This window comes from Mchenga conophoros, linkage group LG22 (genome assembly GCF_057382185.1).
Source record: "Mchenga conophoros isolate Kocher_MC1m ecotype Shallow Benthic linkage group LG22, M_conophoros_male_GT1.1, whole genome shotgun sequence".
NCBI classification, from domain to species: Eukaryota; Metazoa; Chordata; class Actinopteri; order Cichliformes; family Cichlidae; genus Mchenga; species Mchenga conophoros.
Window position 1 is genome coordinate 6,741,168 of NC_140546.1, and position 27,954 is coordinate 6,769,121.

The following is a 27,954-nucleotide window of genomic DNA, read 5'->3' on the forward strand; positions in this document are numbered from 1 at the left end:
GACTTTTTTTGGAACGGTGTTTTGTTATTCGCTGTAATTATTCACTTGGAGCCCCGCATGGGAGCCTTACCTGTATTTAGATCACCTTGACAGTAATTTATTTTTAAGCAATAAAAACAGTAATAATAAATAAAGCCAGATGTAGCCAACACAATACAAATAAGAAAAAAGAGAAAAGAGAAACAGAATTTTGAAATTGTTCTGTAGAATTTATAAAAACAGTTTTTAAGTCATTGGTGAATCTCTGTCCGTCTATATCTCTGAGGAAGTCTGCCTCAGTCAGTCCACTTTTATGCTCGCCACGTCACTTTGTGACAGGGAAACAGAGAAGTTCAGAACATGCAGAGTGGTCAAAAAGCATGCTCGAGATAAGTACCTCAAAGAGGTCTTGGATCAGCAGACCAGACAGCGTTCATGGGCTCATTCTAAACTACACGCAGTAAACAGAAAAGTGAAAAGGCTGTAAAATTGCCGTAAGCATTTGTACAGTGTGTACAAAGTGTCATTTTCCGGTTGAGCTTTAATCAATGCCTCCGCTGTTAGAAAGCTCAGCAGTGACGCCTTATGGGAAAGAGCTTAATTACATGCATATGATCGGCTGCCTCGTTCACCTACAGCAGTGCCGAGGACATTTAACCATGCATGTGACATTTTGTGTGCATTTATAAAGAAATTATCACATATGCACTTACTGCATAAAAAACCCACAAAATGTCCAAATATTTGTTTTGTTCTAAAAGAGAAAAAAGCTCTTTAAAAAAAAATCTAAAGTTCACACAACACAAAACACACACACACAACAACATTTAACCTGTTCTACAAAATTATTTTTACTTGAGATGTTTCTTTTTTCTTACAAATATATCAGGGCGTTCATTTCTCTACGATGATAAACATCTTTCTGTCTTTTTCACTTTTTTAGAAAATTGAACAAAAATTAATAAGGTTGTGTATTTGCAGTTTAGCCCTTAATGCTTCTAAAAACATTTTAATAGAGCTTTTTTAAAAAGTCAATAAAGAAAACAAATACAGTAGTTAAGAGATTTATCATTTTTATTTATTTGTATTTGAATGAAACATGACTGAATGCCATTTTTATGTGAGCAACAAAACACAGGACAGTATCCCCCCCAAAATCCCTGATTTCTGTCACATTTTTATACTTTGAGTTTTCTGGCTGATGATTATCACTAAATTTTGTGATTGCGAGGCCGTCATATTTGACATTAAGTTGAATAAAATAATTATCAAGGCAGCCAGAAGGGGCATAATTGCATCTCATCTGCATATCATTATTGAGATACACACTCGTGACACAGATATACACTCAAAACATTTTAGTAAATATTGGGGGGGGGGGGGGGGGGGGGGATCATAAATTCATTTTATTGGAAAATAAAACAACTTTAAGCAAAGAGTTGCATGACACTGCCCAAAACCTTTGGCCTGCTGATCCAGCTGAAAGCAGTGGGTCAGGCTCTGGTTTGACACTTAAGGACATAATTAATGTAGAGCGACCTTTTAATACCCACACAGGAGAACAGGCAGTGTTGGAGACACACGGGACAGTTTGATGTTTCTGAGCTCTGAAACTCAAACTGAAAACTACTAAACATTGTTAATATGGATGAAATAGATAAATTTGACTGAAATGGATATTACAGATTCTGACTTGTCTCTTTCAGTAACAACTGAATGATTATATGATGGTATTAAAAATTACTAGAAATTTAAAAACTGTTATGTAGAAAAATCACTAATAAAATAACCATGAATCTTCGGTTCCCTAAACTTGTCTAACTGGAGGGGTGTATCCTCGGTTGTAGGGTGCTGTGTTTGTCTACGTGATGTTGATTCAGTCACACAGAGAGTTCAGTGACACTGACAGGAGCTGGAGGGTTAAAAAAATAAAACAATTTCAGTTAGTCCACTGATCGTGGAATGGCTTTTGTATGAAACATTAGTGGAACTTTTTTTTAATTCACAGACTAAAAAAAATACGTTTTTTTTTCTTAATCTTAAGAATATTAACAGCATTAACAGCCTTGAAGAATGTACATATTTTCCAGCCCAGCTTGGATCTCCATCAGTTATTCCCAAAGTAATAATAATAATGAAAAAAGAAGCCAGGAAGAAAGATTCAAGCCTCACAGTTTAGACAATCCACTGTATCAACAAACTAAATTGCTCAAATATGTTTTTCTCACCTTTCCAGTTGGTCCTGATAATGCTTTCATTCAGATTTGTGATGATGTCCACACCACCAGAGAGCTGAAAGACACAGTCGTACCTTCCCCAGTCTTCAGGTGTGACTGATAATATGCTCAGGTCAGCATTCATCTGGAAGGTCTCATCATTGTTGGGGAGGATTTCTCCAAGATAAACATCTTCATGAATCTCCTCCCCACCTTTCCTCCAGAACATCACGGCTCTGCCAGGATAGAAACCTGTAGCGTGGCAGCTGATTGGAGAGGAGGGAGTCTTCTGGAGGAGAGACACTGATGGAAGAACTGGAGAGGAGGAAGATAGAAGTTGTGTAGAGTGAGTGAACGTGGATGAAAGTAGTATTGAAAGTTGAGAAAGGAAAAACAGACAAGGAAAGGAAATGTGAACAGTTAAGGAAAAACGCAATTTGCAGTATTTCCACACGTCATATTTAACTGACATTACTTTAACTTGAGGCTATGAAACAGAAATGTGTTATTTTGTTAAACACCTGCTGGCTCCACAGCTCCACCTGGACCTCTGGTGGGAGGCACCAAAACAAAAGAAATGGGTTTAAGGTTGTCCACTGTGGGAAATCGGCCTCTTGCTTCATCGTCTCACATCCTCAGTAGGCAGCACTACCTTCCCCTCCACTGTTCAAGCATTTTGGTTTGACACCAAAACCAAAATGCTGCTGTGTTAACACTAAAGGGGACTCCTGTTATCATCTCCTTACTCCCACTCACTCTCTGCACTCCAACTTTCACACTTCTTTACACTTTGACTTTTCTTACACTCACAAGCTTTGTCGCCTTTTCCACCTGTTTTTCTCCATTACCCTGGAAGCTCAACACAAGATGAAGGGATTCCAGCTTTGACTTCTTCACCACATCCTCCCAACTCTTACTGTCTCTACCTTCCAGCCTAGCCTCCTGCTCCTTGTTTCTCTTTCTGTCATTGGCCATCCAGTATCCACCTCCTCTCACCACCTCCTGCTGCTCATTTACCTCTGTATTACTCCCATATACCTCCTCATCGCTCATCTCCATAACTGCTGTTATAGCTCTCCACCTCCTTCCCTATCATGTTAGTCTGCCCAACCCTCCCACACTGACTCCACTTTCCAGCTTCCAAGTCCAAAGTCTGCAATCCAAAATAAGCGTCAATTAATCTGTTCAGATTGATATAAACCAGCATAACAGTCCTCAGCAAAAAATTCCAAACACTCGGGCAAATTTCTCTCAGCCTGGATGTCGCCCCCACCTGTGCATCTCTCCTCTCCAGTATGATCATTTTTCACACTGTCCAACACGTTCTCACTCCCAACTCGTCAAACGTGTGACGCATGGTCAGGCTCCCTCTGCTGCACTTATGGACGCGCAGGGTACCCCCCTCGCGTCGGGAATTGACGTGAAGGGTCCTCCGATTGAAGAGATTGCCGCGGAAGAGCCTGTTGTCCGTATATTTATATATTTCCGAAATCACATTATAGTGACGTATACTGAACACAATAAATTATATAATGTAAAAAACTACCTGAAAAACAGGTAGAACGATACTTTTGTATGGTTTATTGCATTTATGGAGGGAGTGATGTATGCTGGGTAATGGCACAGCTAGCTACTGGGTGACTTTATTCACCCACTTCGGCTGTTATCAGTCCATACATTAGCGTTATTAGCACAAACCAGTCCCATAGATATGGGCCATCTCCTGCTAGATTGTTCAGAAGGTTGTTCTCATCCATCCAGATGGAGGATCACTAACAGGAGCGTGGAAGACTCCAGAATCCACTCTGGCTGGAATCCGGTGGATATGCAGTGTTTACAGGTAAGACCATTTACACGGACAGCATTTATAGAATGACTATTAAAAGTCAGCGAGTGTCAGTAATGTTAATGTGGTTATGTTAGTAATACACCGAGTGCTAATATAACAGCTTTAAGATGCATTTGTAGATGTTATTACGTGTGTTACCGTCTTTATGGTGCTAGCTTAAAGTTACGGTGTAAACGTTAGCTTATATTGGAGTAAAGCTGTTACTGGTTAAACGATGTTAGCACAGAAATATTAGCTTCTGTCATGACTGATGAAGTTACTAGTTAATAAAGTTTCCAGTAAAGTGTTTAATCGCAGCCACAGACTGACAGCAAATATCTCGATTAGCTTCAGTGCATCTATAATAAATATGTGCAAGTTTCAGTGCTTCGTTTAAACTGTATGATACTTATACTGACCCAGGGTCAGTGTAAAATACAATCCTAGCTGTGTGAACAAAGCCTGGCTCCTTTAATCCTGCATGGCAAACCTCAGGATGCAGGTTATTATTACTCTTTCCTGCTGGCACACCTGAGAGTCAGCTAGAAACTTACAGTGACGTGGACATCATGCAAAGACTGCCAGACTCTGTAATACTGCAAATGATCAGTGACTCAGGTTAACACTAAACTTTAAACAGCACCTCTGTGTCTCTGTGTGCTGAACATTTAGGATTGAGTCAGGCTGCATCAGCTGAAGCTGTTATTTGTATATATCAGTATTTTTTATTCAGGTGTGGGGAAAATACGTAAGACTGCAGTGAAGCGATGCACCAGATGAATCCCTGGCCAAAGGTATCTTACTTAAATCAGACTACTGATCCAGCCACATCAGCCTTTTGTGAGGTCTGTTTAAAGTTGACTAAAAGTCAACTGCAGGTTCCTGAGAGGTGGACTGTGAGCACAGAAACACATGTTCATACATACAGCTGCAGCAAACTTACATTAATTTTAAATAGATTTGTTACTCTGATGTCTGTCTCTGTGTTAGTCCTCTGACACACTGGTGACCTGTCCAGATGTGCTCTACCTATGACTACTGGGACAGGCTCTAGCTCCTGTAAAAGAAATTTTCTGTTATTATCATTTAAAGTATTTAAGTGCTTATGCATATGCTTAGTTGTGACACTGTTACTGTTCAGTGAAAGTTTCTAAAACTAGATGAACTTACTTCAGCGTCAGCAGTTTGAGAAAACAACTCCCTTTACAGGTGCTGATAAGGCCAAGGGCACCAAACAGCACAACCATTGATGCGTTAGGTTTCATAGCGAGACATGTGAAGTGTGGTAGGATCAGTTTGTAACTTCCTCCCTCTTCCTTGGAATGCATAAAGGAGGAGGAGCACGATGCAGCAGCAGATCTCAGAGAATGACTCGGCCTCTGTGTGGAAAGGTTTTAGGAATATTACAAACTACAAGCCTAAAACCCCCCACTCCACTGATGACTTGCTCTTAGCCAACACCCTTAACAACTTCTACTGCCGTTTTGACGAGCCATCAGGCAGCCTTCACACCTCCAACGACCCCAACAATAGAGGCACTTTGGACACTCATTCCCCCACCTCTCCCCCCTCCATAGAGCCATCACCACCTTCAAACTGTTCACCTGCAACACCCGCCCCCTCACCCCACACAAAAGAGGATTTCACACCACCTCCTCCGACCACAACTCTTCATATTCATGAAGCAGATGTGAGGAAGCAGTTTAGGAGTCTGAATGCTCGGAAAGCTCCCGGCCCAGACGGTGTGTCTCCTGCCACCCTCAGACACTGTGCAAACGAGCTGGCCCCAGTGTTTTCTGGCATCTTCAACTCCTCACTGCAGGCATGTCATGTGCCTGCCTGCTTCAAGTCCTCTACCATAATCCCTGTCCCCAAGAAACCTAGGATCACTGGACTAAATGACTACAGACCCGTGGCTCTGACATCTGTGGTCATGAAGTCATTTGAGCGCCTAGTTCTCTCCCATCTCAAGACCCTCACGGCCCCCCTCCTGGACCCCCTGCAGTTTGCATATAGAGCCAACAGGTCTGTAGACGACGCCATCAACATGGCCCTACACTTCATCCTGCAGCATCTGGACTCCCCAGGAACCTACGCCAGGATCCTGTTTGTGGACTTCAGCTCTGCCTTCAACACCATCCTTCCAGACCATCTCCGAGGCAAGCTTTCCCAGATGAATGTGCCTGATCCCATCTGCCGGTGGATCACTGACTTCCTGACGGACAGGAAGCAGCACGTGAGGCTGGGAAAGAATGTCTCGGACTCCCGGACCATCAGCACCGGCTCCCCTCAGGGCTGTGTTCTTTCTCCTCTGCTCTTCTCCCTGTACACCAACTGCTGCACCTCCACCCACCAGTCTGTCAAGCTAATCAAGTTCGCCGATGACACCACCGTCATTGGGCTCATCTCGGACGGGGACGAGTCTGCCTACAGGAGGGAGGTTGAACGTCTGGTGTCTTGGTGCAGCCACAACAACCTGGTGCTGAATGCCCAGAAGACAGTGGAGATTATTGTGGACTTCAGGAAGCACACAGCCCCACTCCCCCCCATCATCCTGACTGACACCCCCATCACCTCTGTGGACTCATTCCGCTTCCTAGGTACCACCATCACCCAGGACCTGAAGTGGGAGCCCACCATCACCTCCGTCATCAAGAAAGCCCAGCAGAGGATGTACTTCCTGAGGCAGCTGAAGAAATTCAACCTGCCAACACGGACGATGATGCAATTCTACACTGCAATCATCGAGTCCATCCTCACCTCCTCCATCACCGTGTGGTACGCTGGAGCCACTATCAGGGACAAACAGAGACTGCAGCGTGTTGTGCGCTCTGCTGAGAAGGTGATTGGCTGCAGACTCCCATCTCTGCAGGACCTGTACACCTCCAGGACATTGCGGCGTGCAGCCCGGATCTCAGCTGACCCTTCTCACCCTGGACACAGTCTGTTTGACCTGCTCCCCTCAGGCAGGAGGCTCCGGTCCATTCGCACCAGAACCTCTCGCCACAAGAACAGTTTCTTCCCCTCTGCTGTTGGACACATGAACAATAACCACATGATTGTCCCCGCCACTAACACATGACCCTACGCTGTGTCACTGCATCATTTCATGTTTGGCACTGATCACCACCTGCACTCATGTATATATCTTTCAACGTAGCACTCTTAATTCTTATTCTCATGTATATATCTCATGTATATCTCATGCACATATCTTTCTTTCTACATAGCACTTTAATTCTTATTGTCTGCACTGAAGCACCGCAGCAATTTCCTAATGTTGTAAACCTCAACATCTGGCAATAAACCCATTCTGATTCTGATTCTGATTCTCTGTGGCAGCTCTGACATGACTGAACTGTGATGTTTGATGTGTGTCGGCGCAGTAATAAATAGCTTGATCACAGCTCTTTCCACGACACCTCCCACCCTCCCACTGTGAACCTGAATTGAATATTCAGAAGACATTTGTCTAAATAGTTCTAGAAATCGGAGCTGTTGGTGTGTCCTTGGATTGTGTGGTAATAATATTAGAGCCTGCAATCTTTCTTACTGAAACTCTACTATGAGTCATGTTACCTGAGATTAATTCTATGTTTACCTGTCAGCCTGGACGAATGTGCTGTGTGAAGGAAATTAAATTAAATCAGATCTGAACTGCGTACATTTAAGAAACCTGTTAATATTTAATTGAAATATGAACCAGTGATTTTTTGATTGCTGATTCCAAGAGAGTCTTTGTGGAAATCCTGTTTGGCTTTTTGTTATTTTAATTCTCTTCTCTGTTTTCCAGAACAGTTCTCCACAGTCACTGTCCACATGGGTCAGTGGGACCAAGAAGCACTCTGCTAATGTGGGACTCTGACCAGCAACATCCAGCAAGACCCAGACAGCGTTTTCTATCTCCCAGCTGCAGTTTTTGTTTGTCTGTGACTGGAGAGTCAGATTTTTGTTGAGCTTCACACTTGCAGAGTTAAGTCAGTTTGCAGAGATCCCTCCCACCCTGGTTTTTATGTGCTAGATTTCTTATCTGAAACCACCACAGGTTAACACAGGCTACTGATCCCTGATGGGAGAATCATCAATTTTGGCAACAAAGAAGCCTGGTGGATGTTTGTTTACAGTCTGATGATGGGACATCATGCTCTGCATCTTCAAAGTTTGCCTCCTCATTATTATTCATACCCAGTAATGTGAAGTATGCTTATATCTACTATAACCAACCTGGTGCTCTTCATTTATGGAGGCTGTTGAGTCTGAATGTTGGATGTTGTGTATCTCGTGTTCTCTGGGCTTTGTTGCCCTCAGTCTTTTCGCAGGATCAGAAAACAAAACCAGGAGGCGCGTAAATGTTTCTTCTCCATGATGTTTCTTCAAATGTTTCTTCTGGATGATGATAAGACCGTGACACGGGATGCCACCTTTGGTCTTGTGATGAAGCAAAGCTCAGGAAGAAGTGGGATTAAATGGTACCAACATGTGTGCTGCTGAGAAGGATGTACAGGGGCACCTGCAGCCAAATCCAAGCCTCAGGTTAGTTGTAGTTGCAGAACGCTATAGACTGAGACAGCTGAGGCATCAAATGTTTGAATAAACGGATGAAAAAGAGAAGTTTCTTCCCTATAATTATCACTTCTTAAAATCTGTAGCAACTTCAAGTCTGTCAGCGTGCTGAGCATGCTCAGAATGTGACAATATATTTTTGTTCAACATTTAATTTCTTTCAGTTGCAATTGTTAAATGAAAAAAATATATATTCTTATAATTTAGCAAACTAATTTATCAAAAAAAAATATACATATATCTGTATTAGTTTTAATAAATTAATTTGACACCTGTATTGAAAATACCATATTGTATTCATTCTGATTGCTGAAACTAAGAGCTACTTTGATCTGTTTAGATCTAAAGTATCCAAAGTTGAGCTCTGATGTTTCTTCGCCCCTGTGTGTGATATGTGATTCCTACATGCTGGCAGAGCAGCAGTTTGTGCTCACAGATGGTGACGGTGTGGAGAGACGGTGGTGTTTCCTCAGAAGAACCAGCAGAGTCACTTGCTGACTGATGCTCGTCTGCACTGCACAGAGGAAATCAACTGACCGAGGTTTGTCCAGTGACGTGTTATGAAATGTATATTTGTTTTATGCTTACAGATGTGTTTTTCTTGACAGAGGCTCTGCAGAGGTTAGACAAAGCAGAGAAAACATGTGCTTTACATTTTACTGTGATTTATTGAGATATTTGTTGCCTGATGTTCAGCAGGAATGGAGAAATAGAATCAAAGGGAGATGTTTTTGATGTTTTTGTAATGATGTAAGTAAATCTTCAATATTATTTATTTGCTTGGTTATATTAGGAGTGTTTCTGAGTGAGGGGGAGAGGAGTCATCATCCAGGTAAAGTGACGTAGATCAGTGGATACACTTGTCTCCCCTTTAAAGGAGACGATCCAAGTCATCCTTAAACGTTAGTGCTTTCAAATACACAAACATTTTTAAAGGACAAAAATGAACATCCAACTTTGACTGTAATACAAAATAAATCTTTGCATGTGTGTTTTCAAACTCTCAGATGGGCAGCATATCAGTCTTGGACTGTCTAACCTGCCGGAGCAGCACTGAATGACCACCACACATGAGCATGTTCCTGCAACATTCAGCATCTGATCCTTCATCTGTGTGCTTCTGCTTTTGGTAAGTAGAGTTACCCAACTCCAGTAACTCTAAACACATGCCATCCATTTCTAACGGCCTGGTTACTTCCTGTCAGTTACTTTAGAAACCATGTGGTCACCTGACCTAACACTGTTTCTTCTTCTTCCCCTTAATGTTCAAGTGTCACATGTCAAACAGCTGGAGAGGAAACTACACCAGTGTACTGGGATGTTTCAGCAACGCATGCCAGATGCTGTTCCTTCATGGTGACATCACCAGAGACAGCCCCGCCCACCTCAGGACCTCGCCATTGATCATGATGATTATAATGATGACAGCGAGCGGAACTAAGACTGTAAAAATCCACGACCAGAATGTTTCTTTCTAATTACTAATGAATACTGAGAGCCTCTTTCTGTGTTTTGTCTGTTTTGTTTTTTACCTCATTTGTTACTAACAAAGTTCACAAACTCACACAGTTTACATTCTGTATGTTTCCATCTTTACCAGCCACTCTAACTGCATTTAAGAAAATAATCCTTAGAAATCGTCGTTTTTCTCTTTTGTAATTGATGATAATTCAGTGAATATACTGCGCTGCTTCCTTTTATTGCGTCACACATTGCTTTATGTTTTTCAGTGTCCAGTTATTTTTTACTGCTGTTTGAATTCTCTGTATGTTTGACCCTGTAGACTGTTTGATGGACTGCTTGTCTTCCTGTTCGTTACCGCCGCCTGTTTTTTAATAAAGATTTGGATTTCTGACTTCAACACAGCCTCTGCGTGTCCTCCCTTTGTGTCCTCTTCCTCTGTGAATGTGTTGCATGTGTCACAGATTCATTTTATTAACAGCTTTCCCACAGTGAGTTGCATCAGCATTCATTCACAGCACATTGCGGAAGGATTCAGATTAATACAGTGATCTTATAGTCAGAATGATCCTGACAGAGTGCCACTGTAAATGATCTTTCATCAGGTCAATTTTAAAGCTCAGTATTTCAAAGCAGGAGTTATGAAGAATCATGCTGGCATTAGGACTAATAATATGTACTTACAAAGTCAAAGTTTTTTAATTATGCTAGAATATTGGAAGACAATCAACTTTTAGTGTTTTCCGCATATTAATTATTCTGAAATAGAGACGTGACCCTAACTGTACAGAAGCACTAAACAACTGACAATCTAACAGACATCATTGGCCTGAGCCGTCATGTACAGTGAGTCTGATCCTTTGCTGTGAGAGTCTGACAAGCATGTTTCTGGTCAGTTTGGAACAAATAATATCACAATGTTGATCTTTTTTTCAATATTCCTTCTCTTTTACAACATAAACTGTGATCAAAGGTACTTATGTTCACAGCATGTAATAATACTGACAGTCCAGGGCATTGTGGTCTGTTGAGCTAGGGTTAGGGTTAGGGTTAGCAATTCAGACATATGTAATCAATATTAAACGTCTCTGACGTGGGCCACTGTCCACAGTGTTGGGAAATCCATACCAGGCTGGAACGAGTCAAGGTAGGTGAGCATCCACGAGAAGACACAGCAGATGCATCCTACTAATACTGACAGGACCAGGAGACTCCAGAAACCGAGCATCTTCTCTTCAGTGCCATCCTCGCCTGTCACCCTCTCTGCCCGCAGCTCTTTGAGTATGGGGTAGAGAAGGGCGCAGAGAAACCCTTATTACTAATTTGTATTATAATTCAATTTTCATGAAATATTCATATTCAGTATCGGTCCTTTTATATTATAACCACGTATCCACCCAGGCTCATGGTGGGGCAGGGCTCTGTCCTGGGATGCTTGAGTACAAGGTAATGTACACCCTGACAGTCTAACTGTAAGCAACAGTCTAAATGTAAAGTGCATTCTAAAGTCCTCTTCAATAAATCATATGCAAAGAGTCATTCAGGACTGTAAAACGTCAACTACAGAACCCAGAGTCTTCATCATTAAATCTCTGGTTGCTTCATTTTTCTATCCTATATCAGACACTTTAAGGTTAGGTTAGGTAAAGTTGCATTCTCATGGTGAGGCAAAGTGCTTTATTTGTGTGTGTGCGTGTCATGAACGGCTATAAAAGGCCTATAATTAAAGAACAAAGCGGGGTTTGAGTTCGAGTTGCGGCAGACTGTAACTACTTGTAAATGGAACGCAGCCTTCCTACGGCGGACAGCTAATAACAGGAATCGGACGCGGTCCACCCAAGTCCACAGCAACCACCATAGCAACCACCTAGCATGACCTTAAAAACATATTCTGTCTTCATAACTATCAAACATGTGAAATGATTTGCAAAGTGTGAAAGTGTTACAGCTTCAGAGAGCTATGGCGGCATCTTTGGAAGCTGTTTACATAGCTAATAATATACGATGTAACCATGGAGACAGTCACGCGAGCTAGCGGTGCATGTTTACTACAGTGAATAAGGTGATTGAGTGCACAGCGTCCACACTCTGCAGGGGGTAAAGACATTACTTCAATATTGTTTTATATTGATATATATTTGCCTTCTGTTGACCATCACCTCAGGTTCACCATTACAGTTTCAGCAGACAGATGCACACTGTCTAAATATGAACACATTCAAAAACTCATGTCTCAGAAATAAGCACAGCTGTTCATGTTTGTCATTATAGTTTTATTTGTAAGAAAATTATGAACTTCATATTGTGCATCAAATAAAAGAACATTTCACAACTCTGAGTCAACAGAAATGTCTCTAATGTAGACGTGTACAGTGTAGTGTAAGCATTAAAAGATCATAAAGGAAACACTAACATTCATGTGAAACTAATTGTAATAAAAAATGAACAGGTGGTTTATAGATGTAAAAGAAAGAATCTGAAAACAACACTTTTTTGGTCTAAGTGATCAAAGTAGAAAACAGAACTGATGTTCAAGAACAAACCGTAGCTGCACTAATATTACACATCTCCATTGTTGTGGTGAACAGACATGTTGCTTTTAAAACCACATGCAGTGTGACCGTGACTGCTCACTGAGACCATGAACGCCACTTCGCTGAAGCCTTCGCCTTCTTCTTCTTCTTCTAAATTGGAAGCAGAAGGAGCACGAGCTGCTTTGATCTACTGAAAGGAAAAAGCAGAACATCTGAGCTGAAACCAGTCAGCTGAAACCATTAAGACAGGAACAAATTCAATGCAGTGTCTCAGGTGGCTTAGCCTGTTACAACTGTTGATGCAAGCTAAATACGGTTAACACACAGTGTCAGGGAGCTCCAGTGTGGGAACTAGTGGCTTTAGGTTTGTAGTCATTTAACTTTCATCCATTCATTCATTTAATTCAGGAGGAAGAAATGTCAGGTTGGTGCAGGCTGGTTACATGCATTTGGTCCCATGCTGTCTTTAACTAAATGACTTGGTTCACTTTATGGCTGGGCTGTATGTGGGGTTATATCATGTTATTTGGGCAGGAGTACCTGTCCCCTGTTAGACTTAGAAAGTTTTTCCATAAGTAGAGTTTCTAACTCTTCTAGCTCATCTGTGGCTGACAGCTTTTTGGTGGCTCTTTTTACCCCAAACTGGTTGTGAGTGTGTAAATAGCCCCACTAGTTCTTTTGGGTTGCAGTTAACTTGGGAGGAAGAGGTAGGTCTGCCATGACTAGATGAATAACAATTATCTGGGATACATAAATTTCATAATGCATGCATATATCTCTATAAACCTGCCTGAGGGCTGCCATTTTTTACATTCAGTTATTTCTTTGTTGGATCTAAATAATGAATGTGTTACAGTTAAACTGACACTGGTCAGTGTAAATGGCTCATTGGGACACAGAAACCTTTAAATTAAACCCCATCACCTGATATCGAGTGTCAAACAATATCAGAGCTGTAAAAGCTGTTTACAGTCAGAATTTATAAAACTATGATTGTAAATAAATTCAAACTAGTGAGCTTTTCTCTTTGTGCTGAATATCAACACTGTGACTTCTTAGACTGTAAGCTTTACTTCAGCACAACCAGTTGTAGAAGCTGCCACTCCAAATGTCTTTGATAACAAGAAAAAAATACCTTTTCAGTACACGGCCTGAAGTTCTTCTCCGACATATTCTGCAATCGGCTTTGTCTGCTGGTTTGAAGACAATAAACCACAAAAAGATGATTTAGTCACTTTGTCTGCGTCATGCAGCTCGAATGTGTCGTGTAACGATGTTGAATAGCCGTCGTTATCCCTCTGCTGTGTCAGTAGGATTGAACTGTACAGCATCTCATTGATATGTGAGGAATGCTAATGTAACACGATAACAGACTTACATCATTAAAACATAAAGGGCAGGAGATATTTAGATATTTTTATATTTATATTACATTTTATAGCTGACGGATATTACTAAATAGATAGAATTTACTAAATAGCTGGATGAACATGAAAAATATGTCTATAATAACAAATGACCATGAGAGCCAGTAGAATTAATTCAACTGGACACTCAAAAGACGTCCTTAAATGCTCTTTAAGTGGCAGAACAGATAAACAAACAGTTAATCGCTTACTTGAGATGAAATCTGCTCAGCTACTTTGAAAACAGCTTCTAACTGGTTCCTCCTTTAACAGGATGACGGCTCAGGGGTAAGGCCATCATGCAGTCCAGCAACCTTTATGGTTCTGCTTTGATTCACCAGGAACTATTAGGGAAACCTTCCAGCGCCTCCTGTGAAAGACACAGACATAAACACACAAACATTTATTAACATGTTCCACAGTGTTCCAGTTTGATTTTCTCATCCTGTGGACAACAACGTACATGGATGCAGGTTTATTGTTAACTTTTGTAAGGTTTATTTAGTGAACATATCCAGCTGCAGCTCCACTGTGATCCTGAACTGGATAAGCACTTAAGAAAATGTGTCAATAAATGGACATACATCAACTTACTATATTTATCCAAACAGACGGGACCAATAATGCTTCGCTGAGTCAGAGACTTTAATGTCTCTTCTATGTAAGAATGTCTCGTGCTGATAGACCTGCAAACTTGACAACAAAGGTTTTTCAGACTACATGTAGCTGTCCTCTATGTCAGCTCACACATTTACATTCATGTCACACTTATTTCTGCTTTCCCATTTTATAATTATTACTTACATTTTGATTAGATACCTTGAGTTTGTAAATGATCAGATTACATAATTGGAATACAATGTATCCAATTCAGGGTCGCGGGAGGATGAAGCCTATCCCAGCTGATACAGGACAAAGACAGGCTGCCAGTTTATCGCAGGGCTAACACGATATGTGTAACAGAAAATCCACTTAAATGTTTGATATTTCTTATAATAATCATAATTATGACTATTATTTAAAGGTTTCTTTATAAATACATTTAGATTTTTTATAACCTCTAAAATATAAACCTGAGCTGTTTCAGATTCTGACCTCTGACCTCACTGCAGCTCCCTCTTGGAAGTACGTCTGCTTCTTGTCTACCCCCAGTGTTGACCGCCTGCCCTTGATATCACGTACTGTACCTGAGGAACAAAAAAGGACAAACACTTGCCTTCATTTAAGAAGCACATTCATACAGAGGTAATCTATGGAAACACACTAGTTCAACCTTTGGGAGAAATCAGTTCCTGTGAAACATTTCTGTAAATGAACATCATGTGGAGAATGAATGAAATGAGTTCTTCAGGTGACTCAGCAGTCCCACACTGACAAATGAAATCTAGTTAAACTATTAAGCATATTTGCTCTTCTGAAATCTGTGTTAAACAACAACAAACATAAGTTAGTAACAAAAATACAGCTGAGTAGAGGCTTTACAAACCACCAGCAGCCATAATGCTAAATTTTAATCTTCAAATGTTTCTGAGCTGTCTTCAACCTGCTTTTAACACATTAAAGTCCCACAGTCAATGCAGCCTGACTCAATCCTAAATGTTCAGCACACAGAGACACAGAGGTACCGTTTAAAGTTTAGTGTCAACCTGAGTCACTGATCATTTGCAGTATTACAGAGTCTGGCAGTCTTTGCATGATGTCCACGTCACTGTAAGTTTCTAGCTGACTCTCAGGTGTGACAGGTGTGCCAGCAGGAAAGAGTAATAATAACCTGCATCCTGAGGTTTGTCATGCAGGATTAAAGGAGCCAGGCTTTGTTCACACAGCTAGGATTGTATTTTACACTGACCCTGGGTCAGTATAAGTATCATACAGTTTAAACGAAGCACTGAAACTTGCACATATTTATTATAGATGCACTGAACCTAATCGAGATATTTGCTGTCAGTCTGTGGCTGCGATTAAACACTTTACTGAAAACTTTATTAACTGGTAACTTCATCAGTCATGACAGAAGCTAATATTTCTGTGCTAACATCGTTTAACCAGTAACAGCTTTACTCCAATATAAGCTAACGTTTACACCGTAACTTTAAGCTAGCACCATAAAGACGGTAAAACACGTAATAATATCTACAAATGCATCTTAAAGCTGTTATATTAGCACTCGGTGTATTACTAACATAACCACATTAACATTACTGACACTCGCTGACTTTTAATAGTCATTCTATAAATGCTGTCCGTGTAAATGGTCTTACCTGTACACACTGCATATTAGGGCTGGGTATCGTCACTAGATAAAATACAGAAAAACATGAAGGTGATTTTCCTGGCCTGGGATTTTATAAAAATATTCTGCAGTACATCAAAAACGAAAGAAAACCATTAATTAATGAACATTACCTCTGACGTTACAGCGGTTTTATTAGAGACACAGTTAAGCATTTTGCATTTTGAATAATTTTAAAAAGTTTAAATTTGTTCAGTATTGAACGGCAGAAATGAGGTTTTCTTTTCGGAAGAATGTAAAAGGGAAAAAAACAGCGGCCGACAGCGCTGTAAGCAACAGTAGACTTGTGCGTAACAAGCAAGCGAATAATGAAGAAAGCGAAACTGTTCGAGAGAGAGAGAGGGGGGGGGGAGGGAGGGAGAGAGGGAGGGAGAGAGAGAGCGCTGCGCATCGCAATGGAAGCAAAACAGTAAAAGAGTGAATTCATGACGATGTTTATGTGAAGCGTTTGGATCTTCTTTTGCTGCTGGTTCGGTCAATATTGTTTGGAGAGACATCAAACTAACAGCTTTAGAATCAGCGCATAAAGGGCGTGAACACAAAGCGCGGACCCGGATCAGCGAGCTGTCGGCTTTCAGCCCCGACTGTGAGAAAGGCGACATCTAACTGATTCTGATCCGCGGGTCGCGCTGTGTGTTTAAGTCTATGTGCAGAATCCCTGTACCTGCTCTCATTTACTGTCTTAGCTGTTTGGTGGTTGTTGAAATTTTGTGAGATGTCACCAGAGGCATTTCGGACAAAATTAATTTATATTAAAAAATCGATTCAGGATTTTAATGAATCGATTTTACGTTATCCAAGCCAGAATCGATTTTAATCGATGAATCGATTATAAAAACCCACCCCTACTGCATATCCACCGGATTCCAGCCAGAGTGGATTCTGGAGTCTTCCACGCTCCTGTTAGTGATCCTCCATCTGGATGGATGAGAACAACCTTCTGAACAATCTAGCAGGAGATGGCCCATATCTATGGGACTGATTTGTGCTAATAACGCCCATTGTATGGACTGATAACAGCCGAAGCGGGTGAATAAAGTCACCCAGTAGCTAGCTGTGCCATTACCCAGCATACATCACTCCCTCCATAAATGCAATAAACCATACAAAAGTATCGTTCTACCTGTTTTTCAGGTAGTTGTTTACATTATATAATTTATTGTGTTCAGTATACGTCACTACAATGTGATTTCGGAAATATATAAATATACGGACAACAGGCTCTTCCGCGGCAATCTCTTCAATCGGAGGACCCTTCACGTCAATTCCCGACGCGAGGGGGGTACCCTGCGCGTCCATAAGTGCAGCAGAGGGAGCCTGACCATGCGTCACACGTTTGACGAGTTGGGAGTGAGAACGTGTTGCACTGTCAAGTTGTGAAAATGGCCTGAGCTCTGTTACACATGAGATGATGAAATAGAGCTGAGGTTGTGCTATAATAAAACTGTTTATGATACAGTTGTTCCACATGTTATATTCAACTGTTATCAAATTAAAATGAGGCTTTGAGTGAAGGATTTTTCATATTGATAAATGCCTGCTGCTTCTGCTCCCCTGAGATCTTTATTGTGAGTAAGACACAACGGGAGGAGTCGGTTGAGTCAATCAGTTGCAGTCTGGAAACGTGAAAAGTAGGGTTGCCTGTCTCCTGTGGCTTTACTTCCCACCTCTGATTTGCTGATTGTCTGCACCTGTGTCTAGTTTCCCTCCTGTGTGATTGTCTGCCACACCCTCACTGGTTTCACCTGCGTTCACTCCACACTGTGTGGATATAGGCTGTATCCCAATTCAGGGTCTGCAGCCTTAAAGGCCGCATTTTAAGGCCGATTACGTCACTGCGACGCGACGAAGGCTGTCTCAATTCGAAGGCTGCTCGAAATGCGGCCCTCAAATGCATCCTTAATTTCCCTCAATTTTAAGGACGTGGCAGTGTAGACTTCGTGGCCCAACATATCCCAGAATGCATAGCGCGGCGGTGGGTGTGGATAATTTTGCCGAAAAAAACGGCGGATGAGGGGCGCCCGAAGAGTAACTTAGTAAACTAAGTACTGAATATTATGTCACTTATTTATGTGCAAATGTTTAATAACGAAGAACATTAAAACATTACTGTTGGCCACATGTCGGCAAAGTTATGTGACATTAGTGACGTTTGTACTATCTTGGTTTTAAAGCCTTTACTTTAAAAAATACGCCGTTCAATAGTTGACCTTAATTAGAGAATGATCAAAGCTCATGTAAAAACAAACAAACAAATGAACAAAAGATTTTCTCCTTCATTTCTGTGAAACAAAGCTGTATGAAACATTTCCAGCTGTTAGTATCATGGTTGCTAGGCAACCTGGGCAGCGCAACGGAGGATAGACTGTCCCATTTCACAAGCCTCACACTTCCGGCCTTAGCGTTCTTTAAGTACGCGGCCCTTGAGGATCGTTGAGGCTGCGTACTTTAAGGCTGCAGACCCTGAATTGGGATACAGCCATAGTCTTCTCTCTGAGCCTCACAGGTGTCACACTGTTTTACTTTCTATGTGACCTTCTGGCGCTCTCCATGTCCTTTGTGCTTTACTTGTTACTGCTACTTTTATTTTTCACCTGTCTGTAGCATCTGTATGACATCCGCCTTTACCTCCATATCTTTTTGGCACGCAAAGCGAGCCAGCAAATATTGTGCTAGTTGAATAGGCTCTGAACAGCAGTGGAGTCAAATGATGGATACTATGCTCCCCTCAGCCCCGCAGATGCAGAAAGGAATAGAAGGTACGGAGTTTGCAGGAGCTTAGCTGCTGGTGTTATATGAAGAATCTGTAAATAGCAACACTACACTGAAAAAAAATGTTGTTGGATTTACTTAATTCAATAGTGGACATTTGTTGCACACAGATGTTTTGCTTTGGCAGCAACTTAAAAAATTGAGTTAAATTAACACAATTTATTCATGTTCAATAAACCTGTGCAATTTGTGTTGATAAAATGTGACTTAAACATGTTTTGATGAAGTAATTTGAGCTCTTGGAATATTTTAATCCTTCACAATTTTCTCACTTTATCCCAACACCATTCAATAACTTTTACCCAATACTACTTGGTCACTTAAATACTACATGTTATCTTCAAATTACATTTTGCTATTATATTCTAGTATCAAATACACAATTTTCAAATGGAGGCCTTATAACAGATTGTATTGTTCTCTTCCAAGATGGTTGCTGGCATCCACCAGTAACCTTTCAAAACAAAATGTCTAATTTCACTGCATTGACAGTAGGTAAAGAATTAAACTGACATTACTCGTCTACTGAATCTATATAAATCAACAGTTAAATAATGTCAGTTCTTCCGTGTTCTCTGGAATCAATCACAGCAAAGAAATTAGACGTTCTTTTGAAAAATGTTACAGGTAACCATCTTGGGAAAGAACAATACAAAACATTCTATTTAAGGCCTCTGATGTCAAGATTCAGTTAAACAACAATTATAACTAAACAATTTGAGGTAATGTTAGTTGCCATTAATATTAAATTAGGTTACTGAATTGGCAAACACCTTCCTATTAACATTACCCATTTTACCCCAATAACTAAAGAAATTAGCACTTGCAGGTCAAAACCTTTATTCAAGAGACGCAAAAATAACATTGATACAGTGACTGTCAAAAATTACAGCACTGATCATACTGTGACATGTTGGTTCAAAACAGCACACTTAGAAATATTCAACGTTCTTTACTTCAACTGAATGAAACTGAAAATACCATTTCACACGACCCATATGGGATATTTAGACTGTATAACTGTTCACGCTACATCTCTTCACTAGTAAAAGAAAGAAAAAATACAAACAGAAATTGAAAAATGCTGCCAAACAGACAAACAGAGAACTTGTACAGAGCAAAAGGAAAAACAAACAACAACAACAAAAACAGCTTGTCCTCATGGCAATTGCAGAATATATAACAATGAACCCTGCGATCTGTTCCTGGAATTGAGCTTCAAAAATGCAGCAGAACAAGTGTGAGATTTAAATGTCCTCTCACCTAGAGCTGATCACCTCACATGCATAACAGTGAGCTTCGTTGTAGGAGCAGTTTTGTCTTGGTTGTGAGCTTTTCTTGAGAGCTGAGTTGCATTCAACTCCATTACCACCCTTTGAATCACCTCAAAAGTGTAGCAGAGTTGTGATGGGTAACTCATATTGAAGGAATAAAAAAGGTCCAAACAGCATGGCTACTGCAAAGGTCACGTTATCCAGATCTTGAAGGACTACTATACCCTCGATGATGATGCCAACATCAGAAAAGTCATTGCCTGGCGCATCTCTGCAGACAGATGTTCATTGTGGTTTTCTCAATCTGTGCAGTGGCCTCAGTCAACTCCTGGTTAAACACAAAATATTTCTTTAAGATTCCTTTTTAAACTAATCTCTTTTGAATCTACCAGTTCTAATGTTAGAGTAATTTAAACCAATGCAAGCAACATAGTAAATAGTTATAGCCAAAGAGTAGCCTGCCATGCTGCCATTCATGGTCTAACAGAGTTTCTAAGACAGAGTGAAAAACATAATAATTTCAAATGCTTTACATTAGTTTTTGTTAGAAAGACACCGGCCCATCAGAAATCCAGGTTATGTCACTCAGAAGATGTTAGAATTTAGACTTTCAGCCCCACAATTTGGTTAGCTGTTGGTCAGTTGGTCTTTTTTTTTTTTCAAACAAAAGCTAATGTAAATATTGGTGGGATTTTCCTTTGTTCACTAGAATGACAAATCTAAAGTTTTTTCACACTGATGTGACCCCTAATACAGGGGTGGGGGTGGGGCCTCAAGGGCCGGCGGCCGAGTTCACTACCAGGGGCCCGTTCTTCGTACGTCGCTTACTACATCCAAGACCAAACCATCGCGCTAACCGTGAGCTCGCTAATCCGGTTCCCCGAACACACCTGCTGTTGACGATTAGTACAGCTGGATGAAGTAATGTGAGTTCACTGGGTGTCGTAAAAGGGGCTACGCATCGATAGTAGAAACATTGATCGGCAACCCTCTGATTGGTCGGCGAAAATGTCGAAGGAACGCGCTCGGTATTTTTCGGCAGCAGAGCAAGAACTCCTGAGTGAGGGATTCCAGGAGTTTCAGAGTTTAATCAGAACGCAAGGGAACACTGCAAAGGCTGCAAAAGCAAGGAGAGAGGGCTGGCAGAAAGTTGCTGACAAATTAAACTCGTAAGTAATTTAATAATAACAATAATAATGGAGTGGATTGATATAGCGCTTGTCAAGGCACCCAAAGCGCTTTACAATGCCACTATTCATTCACTCTCACATTCATACACTGGTGGAGGCAGCTACGGTTGTAGCCACAGCTGCCCTGGGGCAGACTGACAGAAGCCAGGCTGCCATATCGCGCCATCGGCCCCTCTGGCCAACACCAGTAGGCGGTAGGGTAAATGTATTATATTACACTATATTATCCAATATTATATTACATTATATTATATTACATTATATCCTCTTTCACATTAGAGCCACAACAGGACCCACTAGAACATGGGAAAAAGTAAAAGTGAAATATAAGAATATTCTACAGAATGGTAATATTTATCACTTATATTGCTTTTCGTCTCTTGCAAAGAGACCCTGAAATAATCTGTTTGTTTATAACAGCAACCAAGAAAAGGGCAGAGCACAAAAAGACAGGTGGTGGTCCTGCACCCCCTCGTCAACAAGTTGGTTAAGTAAATAATACCCTCACGGGAATATCGATATCTCTCTATGAGCACACTGTCGCGCTGAGCTAAAGGATCCTGTCTATCCCGCAATATACGCTGAATTCTGAAAACTCTCCTTATCAATCTTGCACCTTCCGCAATGGGTTGCTCGCGTATACGGACAGGACATGGCTGCGACAGACTTCCCAAATCCACCTTCGCTTTTATAGCCGTGGTCTCCCATCTTGATTACACGAAGTAATTTGCAATTACTACTCTGAAATATGAATTACATCTGTAATAATCACATACATGTAATAGAATGTTAATAGTACATTTCCCTTTTTTAGGAAATGACCTGTATGTATCTGTGTGAAATCAATAAATGGATCAAGTGCTGCATTATCTTTAGTTACATTGATAATATTTATTTATGGTGAAACAGTGGTGGAATATCGCTGTTGCTTTCGTATACATGAAGCGGACATACCTGCGTGGCCGCGATCTAATCCTGTTTACATAAAGTAAACCTGCTCCCGAGCAGGTTTACGCTTACGGCTCTGTTGCTATGGCAGCAAGTCCCGGATGAGCTTCGGGGAACCGAACAATCCAAGATCACGCGAAATCGTCAACAATCAAATCCAGCTAACTTACTTAGCGAGGTACGAAGAACGGGCCCCTGGCCTCATGTGAACTTCAAGACATGTTGACGAGGTAATTTAGCCATTTAAATCAGCTGTGTTCGATTCAGGATACAGCTAAAACATGCAGGACACCGGCCCCTGAGGCCTGGAGTTCCCCACAATATGTTTTTCACTTTGTGGCAGAGTCGTCAAAATGGATGGTTTTACCACTTTCATAATAGGGGGTTATGGAGAAAAAGTGGAGTGTTTGGACCCTTGTGTGACAAAATTAACCTTGTGTTTTAATCTCAGTACTGGAATCATGTAGCCAAATTATTAAAGAGGACTACTGGTCCTAACCAGTCCAATGAGGATCAAGTGGATAACTAAATGCATTTTTAAATGTTGCAAAGCCACAATCTACTCATAAAACACTCACCATGAACTCCTGCACCAAGATGTTGCAATTGTCTTTCACACAGATGCGGAGCACTTTGATGAGACTCCCTTTGAGCATTAATGTCATCCTTAAGTATTATAACAAAGAAAACAGAGATTTGTGAACTCAAAATTTTCAGTAGCACAGAAGAAAATGATCCCAGACAAAAACTCTTGACTTTTTAAACCAGTCAACATGCAACACCAGCATTTACAAAGCAATATCAAAAGTTCCTGTTTGACATCAACTTTATGGATATATAGTTTCCAGAACATATATTTTAAAAAAAAGATAAATTTTTCTCAGTGGGCCAGTAAATGCATGACGAAAATGATGGCATCCTTTCAGTGTAATCAGTACTCACAGGTAATAGTTGACTGTTTCAATGGATGCAGCATAAAAATCTTTTACTGACCTAATGCAATACATATACACTTTGTAGTTAAATAATTTTAAAGTTCTTCCTGTCATCATGGCAGCTACATCCTTTAGCTTTGTTCCCTGTTCCCCCGATCACTTTGCAAACACTTTCAGCAGACTGTCAGAGAGAAACTCAGCTCCGTCAGAAACCTTGACTGTAAAGGCATGGTTGGGATGCACTGGGATGCTGCATTTTATCTGAAACGACATAAAATTATTTTGAAATGACAGTAGGGACTGTGCTTGGTTAATCAGTAATGTTTTGTTGAATAAAACCTGTGTTTCCAGATCTTATGGGATTAAAAAAAATCCAAAGATGTTTGTTTCTGATTTGCAACCCAACAACCCACAAGTTACAACCTAATTTTAGTTCAAGTGTGCATTAATGTGAGCCCAGTAATCACCTTTCTGACAATACATACAGGTATAAGTTAAACCTATGGCAGATTTTGGATTTCTCAGTTGTATTAATAGGGTGGTCTGTTTGAGTATGCATGCACCTAATAATTATAAAAAACCTATTATAATTAAGTTACAGAAACCTTAAGTGAAAATAGAATATACTTTCTCACCATAACACCTTGAACACACAATCCATCAGCTGACTCCTGGTGAAATGCAGAATAGAGGTCGTCTCTCAATCTGCAGCAAAAAACCCTAAAAAGAAACAAAAACAAAAGGACAGCAGGTGAGGGCAGGAGGGGTAGGGATGTAAGCTAGCATAATGCTGCTGATGATATTAGCTAAAGCTGTTCAATGTCCAAAATCTCACTAAATCAAATCAAATCAAATCACTTTTATTGTCACATCACATGTGCAGGTACATTGGTACAGCACATGCGAGTGAAATTCTTGTGTGCGAGCTTCACAAGCAACAGAGTTGTGCAAAATACAATAACATAAACAGGCAAAATATACGAATGGCTAAATCTGAAACTAATAAATATATATGTACAATATATAATAGTATATGCAAAAAAATAAAAAATTTCTGGATGTGTATACTAAATGTTTTTCTACGTGTGTGTGTGTGTGTGTGTGTGTGTACACATATTTAACAAATTAAATAGAGTCAATAAATAAAATATTTAAAAATATACAGAGTTGAATATGTGCAAAACAAGTGGCATTTATATACAGTGTGGAGTGCATAATGTTGAAGTTCCAGTAGTGAAGCTGAGGTGTCTATGAAGTGTTCAGCAGTCTGATGGCCTGATGGAAAAAGCTGTCTCTCAGTCTGCTGGTACGGGACCGGATGCTGCAGAACCTCCTTCCTGAGGGAAGTAGTCTGAACAGTTTATGGCTGGGGTGACTGGAGTCCTTGATGATCCTCCCCGCTTTCCTCAGGCACCGCTTCCTATAGATGTCTTGGAGGGAGGGAAGCTCACCTCCAATTATCCGTTCAGAACACCGCACTACTCGCTGGAGAGCTTTGCAGTTGTAGGCGGTGCTGTTGCCATACCAGGTGGTGATGCATCCAGTGAGGATGCTCTCAATGGCACAGTGATAGAAGGTCCTGAGGATGCGAGGGCTCATGCCGAATCTTTTCAGTCTCCTGAGTGTCACAGTCTGGCGAGAGCAGACTGTATGTATTGTGAAGAGTGGACCCAAAATGCAGACACCAAGGAACTTGGATCAAGACTTGAGTATCAACAAAAAGCGAGCCGTTTAATGAGGCTGGCAGAAAAGGTACAAATAAAGGGCAAGGCAAACAGAAATAAAACTAACATTAACCTAAACTGGGAGAACTAAACAAACAACATGGAAAAACCTGGACATGAAACCTAGAAACATGGCATGGAGAACATGGCGTGAACAACAGACGACCTGACAATCACACACTGAAAACAGAGGACTTAAATACACAGGAGGTGATTAGGGGAAGTGGAGACACATGAGGAAACAGCTGGCACACATGAACATAATGACGTCACAGTGGGAGAGTAAAACTGAACATGATGAACACAGAACACCAGACCTCTTCACAATAAAACAGGAAACATAATGAGACATAGACATGACAACCCGAACTTGACAACGTAAGACACAGACATGAAACGCATGAAGAGCAGGGGAGATTTAACATGGTTGGAAACACGAGGGGAAAATAATAACTAGAAACACTTAGGCATAATAATACAAACTTGATAACAAATGACACGCAGCATGAAACACGAAGGTTGAGGGGAAACTTAAATACAGGGGAAGAAAACACAAGGAGTCTAATAACCAAATGAACTTAGATAACCTAATGAACAAAATAAACTCAAACTTAAAACGCTGGGTCAAAAGACCCAGGATCATGACACTGAGAAAGAAGAGGTGCTGCTGCGCCTTCTTCACTGTTTTGTTTGTGTGTACTGACCACGTAAGATCCTCAGCCAGATGTACACCAAGGAACCGGAAGCTGCTCACTCTCTCCACAGCAGCGCTGTTGATGGTGATGGGGGTGTGTACTTCTCTGCACCTCCGGAAGTCCACTATCAACTCCTTTGTCTTTGCGACGTTGAGGGTGAGATGGTTGTCTTGACACCAGTGGGTCAGGGCGCTGACCTCCTCCCTGTAGGCCGTCTCATCACCGTTGGTGATAAGACCCACCACCCACTGCCTCCCTCTTCCCGCTCCACCACAACCACCCACACATGCAGGGCCTTGGAGTAGGGGTATGTCACCAGGGTGCAGAGGAGGCTACCCCCCCCCCCCCCCTCTGTCCCCTTCTGGCTGCCTCTGCCTCAATTTTATCCCACAACTTAGACATTCACATTACTCACACTCTCATTACACATACATATAGGATCTTGGGGGTGGGCACGATACACGGAGTCCAAAGTACCATCAGGGTGTACACCCCACCCCTGGCATCGTTGCCCACCTCTCAATTTTAAATACACGTAGACATTGAGGGCTAGCAGGAGGGACCATGCGCTTACCTGCTGCTCTCTGGCAGGTAGCTCCAAGCCCTCCTGGGTTTTAAATGCACCTTAGAACACACATGCATCAACATTACAATGAGCGGGTGGAGGGAGGTTTGGAGTCTTCTCTCACCCCCATTCTCTGCGACCTGCTGGAGCAGGGGGGCTAGGACTAGGAGGAGGAGTTGGCCGTCCGACTGCGGTCTGGAGTGTGGAGCCTTCCTGCTGCTGCGGAGTCGGGGCGGTCTGCCTCCCCCCACCGCAGGGAAAAGGGAAACACCACCTGGGTCTGGGTGCAGTTCCCCCCTCCAGGGGTGGGGGCACCTAGACCCGGTTTGTAGAGTACGCTTGGGGAGTGTGATCGTGTGTACAACGTCTCTTTATGTCTGTCTCCACGTTGGTTGAGTGTGGAGTAAGTGCATATGAGAGCATGAGGGTGGGAATGGATGTTTGTATCTGTGTGTGCCTGTATGTCTGTGTCTATATGTCAGGTTGGGTGTCAGGCGCCACCTCTCTGGGGACATCTCAGGCCCTCCAAGGTTTGGAGGCCTATCTCCCCCTACCACCACTTCCCCTGCCAGTGGCGGACCCCCTCAGACATCGGTGCGTTGGTGGTTCTTTGTGTCCGGGGATGGGCGTCCAGGTACACACCGGCTCACTCCTTGGTGGCCGCTTATCGGGGCCTGGAGCCTGGGGCTCGCTCGGGCCACTTCGGAGGTGGGGTGCCCCCGGCCTCTCGGCCTGGGGCTCGGTCACTCAGGCACAGCTGGCTGCCGGCGGAGCTCACGGGCGCGTCACTGCAACCCCCCCTGGCTTCTGCTCCGCGGCTGCTGAGTGAACCCTCATCTGGGACTCTCCTCAGCTCTTTCCGGGACAGTGGCGCAGCTGCCCCTCTGTTGGTCTTCCTTGGTCTCTTGTGTTCTGGGGGCCTCTGGATGTCTGGAGTTTTGATCTCCTCCACACCTGCTTCACGCCCTGGAGGACGGGGCTGTGGCCCCCCCACACCCTCTAGCAGATTATTACATGAAGGAACCTTTTAAAAAACAAAAAACAAGCGCGTCCATGCTCACAGGTGTACACACGGGTGATCACACCCACAAACTACACCCTTTTTGGCTCCTACCTCAAAGCACACTGTGTTCTGTTGATCTTATGTGCTGCACAATAATGTTTAACATTTAGTATTTACTGTCATATTCCCATATATCATTGTGATGTTGTTTATTCTATTACTCTTGTTCTCTTCTGCTTGCTTTCTTTTTTCTTTCTCAGCAGGTGATCCAGGTGATTGATATATGCATTTTTTTTTCTCTGCCCGTTCTGTTGGTTTTTGTCTTTTGCCCTTCTTCCCCGTCCCTCTTCTCAGCTGTTTCTCTTTCCCTCTTTCTTTCTCCCCTTCTTTCCCCCAGTCAAGTCTGTCCCGTATTCAGTAAGTGAAAATAAAATAAACAATAAAAGGTGAATCAAATGGACCATTACGGCAAGGCTGGGATGGTCAGTTTGGTAAAGTAAATCCGTTGGGCATCTTTCTTTGCCTTTAGACAACAATTCTGATGGCAAAAGAGCCAAACGGGACAGGC

At 41.8% G+C, this 27,954-nt stretch overlaps 3 long non-coding RNA genes across 11 annotated transcripts; 1 reads left to right on the forward strand and 2 right to left on the reverse strand.

Annotated features, from left to right (window-relative positions):
- Nucleotides 1–873: 873 nt before the first annotated feature.
- LOC146548668 (uncharacterized) lies at nucleotides 874–3,564 on the reverse strand. Of its 2 annotated transcripts, none has more exons than XR_014890506.1 (3): nucleotides 3,469–3,564; nucleotides 2,208–2,510; nucleotides 874–1,891 (listed from the first exon to the last, which is right to left on the reverse strand). It is a non-coding gene; the product is annotated as an uncharacterized LOC146548668 (long non-coding RNA). The 2 variants fall into 2 exon arrangements; XR_014890507.1 differs by having other exon boundaries at nucleotides 2,717–3,508.
- Nucleotides 3,565–3,570: 6 nt separating this feature from the next.
- Nucleotides 3,571–10,442, forward strand: LOC146548669 (uncharacterized). Of its 8 annotated transcripts, none has more exons than XR_014890499.1 (7): nucleotides 3,571–3,660; nucleotides 3,957–4,035; nucleotides 7,817–8,556; nucleotides 9,007–9,127; nucleotides 9,380–9,488; nucleotides 9,594–9,715; nucleotides 9,858–10,442. It is a non-coding gene; the product is annotated as an uncharacterized LOC146548669 (long non-coding RNA). The 8 variants fall into 8 exon arrangements; XR_014890502.1 differs by lacking the exon at nucleotides 3,571–3,660 and having other exon boundaries at nucleotides 3,679–4,035; nucleotides 7,817–8,221; nucleotides 8,332–8,556; XR_014890504.1 differs by lacking the exon at nucleotides 3,571–3,660 and having other exon boundaries at nucleotides 3,679–4,035; nucleotides 7,817–8,182; nucleotides 8,332–8,556.
- Nucleotides 10,443–12,355: 1,913 nt separating this feature from the next.
- LOC146548670 (uncharacterized) lies at nucleotides 12,356–15,227 on the reverse strand. Its single transcript, XR_014890505.1, has 4 exons — nucleotides 15,083–15,227; nucleotides 14,200–14,357; nucleotides 13,717–13,774; nucleotides 12,356–12,771 (listed from the first exon to the last, which is right to left on the reverse strand). It is a non-coding gene; the product is annotated as an uncharacterized LOC146548670 (long non-coding RNA).
- Between the last annotated feature and the right edge of the window lie 12,727 nt (nucleotides 15,228–27,954).